The sequence below is a fragment of the Sinohyriopsis cumingii genome, chromosome 16 (assembly GCF_028554795.1).
Source record: "Sinohyriopsis cumingii isolate HCF-2022 chromosome 16, ASM2855479v2, whole genome shotgun sequence".
NCBI lineage: Eukaryota > Metazoa > Mollusca > Bivalvia > Unionida > Unionidae > Sinohyriopsis > Sinohyriopsis cumingii.
The window spans coordinates 26,925,764-26,935,109 of NC_142976.1; positions in this window are offsets into that span (position 1 = coordinate 26,925,764).

The window sequence follows — 9,346 nt, forward strand, 5'->3', positions numbered from 1 at the left end:
GCTGATAAAATCTTCAGGCGTCTTTCAAATCCTGTTCCGATGAATTAATTAACACCAAAACAAAGACATGATTATGAAACAGCTTCTTGTTGCCATATTTATGAAAAACAATTTTTACCTGATGATGTAAATGAATGTAGTAAAGTTCGTGATCACTGTTATGTAACGGGAATATAGAGGAGCAGCGCATAATGGTTGGAACTTAAAATTTAATGCAGCAAAATTTATTCCTTGTGTTGCACATAATTTTCGAAGTTATGATGGCCATTTTATTATAGGTCATCCTCATAGAGTAACATTGTGTGATGGGTGTAAAATAGATAGTATTGCGACTAATTCTGAAAAATTTATGTCTTTGTCAGTTTGAAAATTATGATCTATTGATAGTTTACAATTTATGAACTTTTCCCTCGACTCATTTGCAAAAACTTGTAAGGATTTTCCATCACTGATGAAACATTCTGGTTATCAAACAAAATTAATGAAACAGACATGCATCTTTCCTTATGAGTATTTAGATAGCTTTGATCGCCTTTATGAAACATCGCTTCCAAGTCATGAAAATTTGTATTCGTCACTGATGGTTGAAAACATAACCAGTGATGAATATGATCACGCTCATCATGTTTGGAATGAATTCGATTGTAAAACTATTGGTGACCATCTCGATTTATATTTAACTCAGGACGTATTGTTGTTCGATGATATATTTAAGAGCTTTCGCAAAAGAAGTATGAGCATGTACAAATTAGATCCTTGCTGGTATTTTTCATCACCAGGTTTGGTTTGGGATGCATTGTTCAAGCTTTCTAAAGCGGAATTGGAATTGGTAACTGATGCTGATATGTACTATTTTATCGAGAAAGTAATTCTTGGTGGAATCAGTGTTGTGATTAAATAGCATGCCCGCGCTAGCAATAAATATTTACCTGATTAGGATTCGACTAAACCGACTAAATTCATTCTGTATTTCAATTAAAACAAGTTGTATGGTTGGGCAATGTCAGAATGAATGCCGAATGGTTGTATTGGTTGGGAATCTTTAGATAATTTCTTAACACTAACAAGATATTTAACTAGAGATCTTTCTGATTCAGATTTCACCCAATTTGTTGAAGTTGATACAGAATATCATTACAGGACCTGCACAATGATTATCCTTTCATGGCTGAAAAAAATGATAATACCAAACTTTGTATTATCAGAAGAGCAGTTATCTCATCGCCGAGGAAAACCGTGCTCAGTAGAAAAAATAGTACCGAATTTAATGAGTTAACGAAACTACATTTGTCATTATAATTTACTCAAACAAGCAGTTGATAATGGTTTCATTATAACAAAAATCCACCGAATCTTTTAACTAAAACAGTCATGCTGGATGGATGACTACATCAAATTTAATACTGATATGAGGACTGTGGCAAAAACAGATTTCGAGAAAGACTTTTTCAAGCTGATGAACAATTCGGTGTTCGGAAAGACGATGGAAAATATTCGTAACAGAGTTGATATTGAAATTGTTAATAATATCAAACGACGTGATAAATTATTTGCTTCAGAAAAGTTTGATAAGATCTTGCCCATTAGTAAAAATCTTGTTATGATTAAAATATTTAAGACGAATTTAGTTCTTAATAAACCAATCGACGTAGGCGCATCTGTATTGGAAATCTCAAAGTAGTTGATGTATGATTTTCATTACAGGTTTTTAAAAACCAAGTGGCCAATTGTAGGATTGTTGTTCATTGACACCGATTCGCTTGCGTATGAGATTGATGGATCAGATTGTGTTGATGGTGATGTTTATCAAGACATTTATAATAACAGAAAAGTATTTGATTTATCAGATGTGGCAAAAGAAACTGGATTTCATGACCAAACAAACAAAAAGGTAATTGGTAAGATGAAAGACGAATTCTGTTTCGAATCGATTATCGAATTTGTAGGATTGAGTAGCAAAATGTATTCTGTGCTGTCTTTAAACGCTAAGAAAAGCATGATGAAGTCAAAAGGTGTTAAAAAAAAGCTGTTGTAAAGTGTTATTTGATAAAGAAAATGGTCATTTTGCTGAGATGACAACAATAAGATCATATCAACATATTATCAAAACAGATACAATTTATAAACAGGTATTGACTAATTTTGATGATAAAAGGTTTTGTGTGGATGGTATAAATACACTCACGTTAGGGCATTGGAAAACGCATTCTTAAATAGCACAGCAGTTATAGTTAGTAGTATGTGGAATGGGTGTTTCCTGGGCGATTTTTTAAAAACCAAATAAGTAGGCATTATGTTTTTAGTTAGCAAAAAAATATTATTTTATTTTAAGTGTTTTTATATGCAACTGATACTATCTTTTCAAAGCAATTTTGGGTTGCTGGTGGGACACTAAAATATCATCGTGGAAGGGTTTGCAGATGGAAATAAAGGTTATTGTGATGGAAAGTATGGAACCCCCTTTTTACATACTACTAATGTTACATGGATGACTGTACTAAATTATGAATGAGTATATCACTTTCCTTTAAATTATTTATGTTTTGCAATTCGTTTGATCTTCAATTGGTTTTTGATAATGCTATTAATTTAGTTCTGTTTATTTTAGTCTACAAACAAACGGAAGGGGGGGGGGAGAGGGGTTACTCTATAACGGAATATAAACTAACCAACATGTCTCCACAGTTTTCCTGAAACAAATTGTCTATTCCTTCTTTATCTAATGAAATATTGTTCGAGTGTGCTTGTGTTTGGGAGGAGGGTTAGAATGGGGTGGGGTTATGACGGATGTTCGAATAAGGCCAACAGTATTATACTCTTTACAATCGAGGCAGGGCTTGTAAAAGTGTGACACACACACACACACACACACACACACACACACACACACACACACATATACGAATACCGCGGAGCAAAGTATCCTGCATCAACTTCTAAAACCCTCAACCCCTATCCCTAAATTATTAGAGCAAGAAAAGTGGGTCAATCCGAAGTACCTTTTAAAGAGGTTAACAGCTATCAATAATAATGCATTTATCTGGTTTGAGACTCGAACCTCAACGCCGATGGTCAAGAAGTACGTAGATTCATTTTATTTCGCATTATGTTCTCATTTCGTGCAACTATTATCTAGATTTTTTGCAAGAAAAATGTACGTATACATGTGTGCGTGTATGTGCGACATTATTTTGGTATTGTTCGTTTAAAAAAGTAGACATAGACGAAAAACAAACAAATGCAAAGCTATACGTAGAGATACATGTATCCTCTATATCGAGTGGCGATTTATCGATGGTTTCTCTCTCGAGATATTTTCCAGAAACGTAAAAGAAACTCGGGCGTCATTATCGTCAAAATATGAGTAATATGGCTTTCCTTTCTGCAACATGTGCGGCAAATATCACTGGTAATTTTATTTATAATTGATTAGCAAAAAACTGCAGGAATCAAATTTGCACCAATTATCTCACTGAAAGCTGACAAAGTGACCGAAAATGTCTGAAACATAATGTCGTAAAATCCTCAAGTAAATTGCTTTTAATTATAAAACTCAACAGACTTTCTATCGAGTATGGTATGTAGTACCTCCGGATCAAATTTACAAAGAACCATTAAACAGAAAATAGATTGCATTAATGTACGATCATATAACATGAATACATTACGCTGTACAAAGGACACCAATTTATTGCAAAACAACAGAATGAATCATCCAGCCTCAAAGGAGAGAGAGAGAGAGAGAGAGAGAGAGAGAAAGAGTTACAGCACAGCCACACCCATAGGCTATCTAGTGTCGAATTAAACTGAGTAAAATTCCTTGCCCAGGGACACAACACGACCTGGGCTGTTTCGACATAGGATCCAATCCCATATCCTCTTGGGCGAAAGTCTTGCTCGTTAACCTCTGAGTCACGATGACTCCTGTCTTGATTAGTCGCCTCTCACGGCATGCAGGAGATTCCATCTAGCCCGTACTACACTTCTTCAAACCCTCAGTGCGTGTATCTGTTAGTTTTTGTATCCAACTTTTCTTTATATTGCTTGCAGAAATATTTATTATATTAGTTTTCTTTATATTGCTTGCAGAAATATTTATTATATTAGTATATAATAAATATTTCTGCAAGCAATATAAAGAAAAGTTGGATACAAAAACTAACAGATACACGCACTGAGGGTTAATATTGTTAAATTAGATCCGATTTCAATCTCACGGGTGGCCTAAGTGGTTAGAGTTTCCACCTCATATGCGGGAGGTCGCTGGTTCGAACACCGGCCGAGTCATATCAAAGACTTATAAAACTGGTACTTAAAATTGTCTCGTCTGGCATTCAACATTAAGAGAGTAGTGTTAGGACTGGTTGGCCTGGTGTCAGGACTGGTGTGACTGGGTGCATCAGGATGCCACATAACTACAGTATGATGACCCTTCTCTAGACATCTCTGTAAACTGCCACATTGCAGACATCGTAGCGATATGACTCAGATTGTTAAAAGCTATGTTAAATATCTTTTAAAAAGACCACAAACAGATCGTATTTCAGCCAAAGCAATTTTTCGTATAGAATATATATTTGAATGGCAGCTGAATATTTGTATTTGAAAATTAGAAGGTACTGAGCAAAATATGATATTTTAGAACCCGTCACCCACCCCTACCCACTCCAAAATAAAACCGAATTGTATTTTTATAATGGAAACATGACAGATATGTATAGTGATTAATGTTTTATGACAGAAAGTTCTCTCTGACTAGGTGGGAAATTTTTTTTAAAAAATGCATAATAACTGATAAAATAATAGTTACTACCGCATCTTAAGCTGAACTTTAAATCCTCTTACTTTCCCCCAAGCAAAAATGTAAACTTAAAGCAAAACGTAAAGGTGAAAATCATACACGAAAGTTAGGTCTTCTGGGCCAAAACCACAAACTTCATATATTCCAATTATATTTGGGGTTGTGGTGCTTTTGCTTGTAAAATTTGACTTTGAGATACGCATTCTTGATGCTGGTTTATAGGAATTTGTTTATTTATTCTTTTGAGCATTATGATTATTGTGTGATTATCTGTGTGGATTTGGCTACAGTACACGGTGAGTAATTGGGCACCAGTGATGTCTCGGAAGTGGAATATCTAACCCATGTCATGTTGCACTGTTTATCTCTCCAAAACATGCCCAGTAACATATGACAAGAACTCAGCAGTAGGTATGTTTAGGAAGATACTTTCAATCAACACTTTCATTTTTTAAAAATGTATTTAACATTTAATATGTAAATGTAGGGAAGATATATTATTGCACTCTCGGAACGAGGATATTGGGCGGGAGGAGTGTCTTGGATTTGATTTTCAAGATTTGATATATTAATACGACTCTATGGTCTTTAACTAAGAAACATAAAAGGTAAAATCTACAAGTTTTTTAAAATTCAACAAAAGTGAGAATTTAAAAGAGATACTTATATTTTTGTGAATTTATTCCCAAACGAACCTTACATTTCTATAATAAGTCCAAACGTATAGAGTGTTCGGAATGAATTCAAGTATTGAATGTGCTGATGTGCCAAAAGTTATAGATGAAAATGTGCGAGGAACTTACAGTATTATGAAGTGAATCCAAAATAATCCTGAAAAGTTTAACTAAAGTCCAAAAGGATGAAAAGTTCTGTATAAATTTCAAAACCGTACATGCACTGGTCCACCAAGAATCGTGACCTTGTTAAAATGGCGTCGTCCAGGACACCTTTAAATAATTCACAATACTTTCAAAAGAATACTTAGTTCAAAAAATGAGCCCTTTCTATTTCCACTGAACGGTCCAAAGGAACGGATTTCCTCTCAGTTAATATCTATGTACAACATTAAACAAGCTATCAGACTTGATGTTACAACAGAACACAAGTAATAAGAATGAATCCAGATTCGGAATTTAATTTGTCGTTCAGTTCTCTCCTTATATACCACGCTAATATGACTGGATTTCACAATATAACCCTCATGACAGATCATACTACTCAATAAATATTTCGAAATACCTATTCATGTGACCTCGCACATCCAATGGGTAATTACTATAATCCTCTAGAACCGATCCAAATCCCACTAGACAATGAAAAATTATCCCAAAGTCATGAACAAGTCTTATTATTAAGATTATAATCAGTAATGTTTGACAGACACGGAATCATCCATCCATCCATCCACCCATCAATCCATCCATCGAGCATTCGTAACTTCTCGTTCAATATTTATTTCGTAAATAGTCGAACTGACAGGAATGTCAGCGACCGACGTACATTCGAGGTACGAACCATATGACTGATCTCGAAGTTGCAAATATTTTTTGGTGAAAGTACGAAATCTTTATACTTGCTTTCGGACCACATCGATTCTTACTTCGAGAAAGAAAAATGCCTCGAATGTATGCAGGCATATATATACACATATTTACAGAGAAAACCATACATATTGTTCGCAGAAATTTATTCATTACCCCCAAACACATGGAACGCGGGGATTTAAAAGAAACAATCACTCACATTTTACCTACAAACACTAACTACATACAAAAACACACACACTATTTGACAAGCTACGGAAACGAAGTGCTTATAGACACACTCCTTTTTTGACATAAAACAAAAAACAAAGTGCTTATATAACCACTTCAAGTTTTTGTTATCGTAGACAAACAAATAAACACATTTTTGCAACTGAACTAGTATTACTTTTCTAGAGTATTGGGGTAGCCCTGGAAAGGGCTGCTTTTGTGGATGGGGAGTTATGACAATCTTTTATCGTCAAAGATTGCGTCCGCGGCTGGCAGCAGGCTTTCCCACAGAATTAGGGCTGCTTCTTCGGAAAGATCAGGAGAACTCTTTCGCGTCCACACGACAGTCGACAAAAAAACTTCCTTCTGGTTCCTGATGTTGTTGCTGCTTGTGTTGCTGTTGTTCTCTCTGATCTCTTTGCTTGGAAGTCTGTACTTCTCCGTCCATTCATCTTTATCTTTCTAAATTTCCTCTCTTAAGAGCTCTTCTATCTGGTCTTCAGTCACTTTGAACATTCTGACATTCTTTATTTCTTCAGGTATGGATATCAGGCTTTGCCTGACACGATGTAAATTCACGTAAAGCTCGTTCAATTTGGCTAGTTTTGAACACATTTTCGTATGTGGATGAGTCAACTATGGATGGTCAGACTGGAGACTGCCTCGCTTTATATGGTTAAGCGCGGGAGCGACAGTAAACATCCCTACGATTTTTTGTTGGGTCGGAATGCTATAATAGTTGATTTTAGGTTGAGGGATAGAGAAAAGTCAAAGTATGAAAACAAACGACAGACACATATTTCAAAACGAAAAATTTTCATTTAAATAAGTAACAACCAACAATTAACAATAAAACAATAAAACAAAGAATTGTTCAAATAACAAACTAATTTTGAGAAGGTTGACAACGTTGTGAAGTGAAGCTAGACTTCCACTGATGGAAGTCATTGGGCCATTGATGTACACTACGTTTCCTAGCTAAAGATAAAAGATAGCCACAATGGTCACAAAAGCATCGATCTACTTTGTCATCGTTTCTAGAAGAGCGACGATCAAAATAAGTCACTAAATGTTCTAATGAATATTAAAGACTGCGTTGATGAAGAAAATATACACAATATTGTCCTCACACCATGGAATATGTGCCTTGTAATTTCACATTATTGAATCGTGTCGTGTGGTTATCTTCTCAAAAAGTCGATGATGTCGTCTTCCAAAGGTGGCAATCCATACGAATCAAAATACGCCACACAACAATCACGGGGAAAGTAATTGGTTTCCTGGGAGATGATTGTCATCCGTGTTGATGACATAAGCTTGGTGGTCTTGAGGTTTGTGATGAGGAAGTTCATCTTTAGCACACACGACAAGATTCCAAGAAGCAGTGTATGAACGTTGGTTTAAATGGTAATAAAGTTCCCAGGTATCCATTTTTGTTTTGTTTTGTTTTGTTTTTCTGTTTTTTTTCACAGGTAATGATAAGTCATTAGTTCAATCCGAACTTTTTGCTTGAAAATCTCTGACAAGTAACCATTTTCTCGCTCCCTCATCGCACTCTGAGCCAAGAGAGCTTCGATCTGATTGATCTCTGGAGCCATCAGTGGAGGGGAGGAATGATCTCGCAAGTCATTATACCACTGACGCAACACTGCCTCTTCCGAGATGCGACTCCAAGCTTCGTCCAGATACTCGTCCAATTTTTCTTCTTGACTCAGCATCAGATATTTATCGTTTTGAATTTGGCTGTGATGTTCGGTTTGACATCCATAGTAATCTTTCTTGATCAATTTCGTAATTTTTTCTGCTATGTGTTTGGCAAAACAGGAGATTCAACATTCTTCTTATTCTGGCCATCTGGACTTCATAACTATGTCCCCTCCTGTACTTTACCAGCTGAAGCACCCGCTGGTCGTCAAATAACATCATGATCGGTACCCTTTCTTACAAATGCAACTGTATGTCGTGCTACAAAGATAAAATATAACTTTTCTGACATTTCTGCAGAATCCAAAGACATGTGACAGTGGAATCGCGCATGAAAATCATCGGTTATCTTTCAACATTGATTTACGTATAGCAAATCCAAATTGTAATCGTCGTTGGCGCTACGTAACATCAAAAAGTCAGCGCCAGGTCTTTCTATCGCAGTAGCTGGTTGTGGATCAGTCGCAGTATTTCGTGGTACTTGTACTTTTAAATGCTGTCTGATCATGATGATTAGTGTTATGTGTTATCTTTGGCAAACATCATTTGTCGGACGAGCCGATTTCGTATAATCATTGGAGTATCTTGTTAGACTTATTAACGTTGTAGCCACATCAGCGTCTTTTTGAATTGTTTCAATATTCTTTCTATCAATCATTTACGTAGCGCTGTCTAATAACACAATAATACCGTTATTAACAAAACCAACGATATCATTAGCTCCATGTGCCGTGTTAAGAGGTACATCTGTTGCACGCTCTCCCTCTATTTCAATAAATGCTTCAGCGGGTTAGAAGTATCTACTGTATCATGGACTTGTAGCTCGATTCCGCCACGCTGATTTGGAATAATACTGATAATCGCGTACGGATTAATCTTTAAGAACTGACGCATCCATATCGAACAATGGGATCAGATATGCGCTTGAACGCCTTTATTATAATTCCCTCGATCGAAATCGAGGTGATTTTAAATCATGGTGATCTAATTCATGGTCGCCTTGACTCTGTGAAGGGAACACGAAGACCATTTCTTGATATCAGACTTGTATTTATATTTTTTCTGCTTCACCGGCCCATTGATCCAT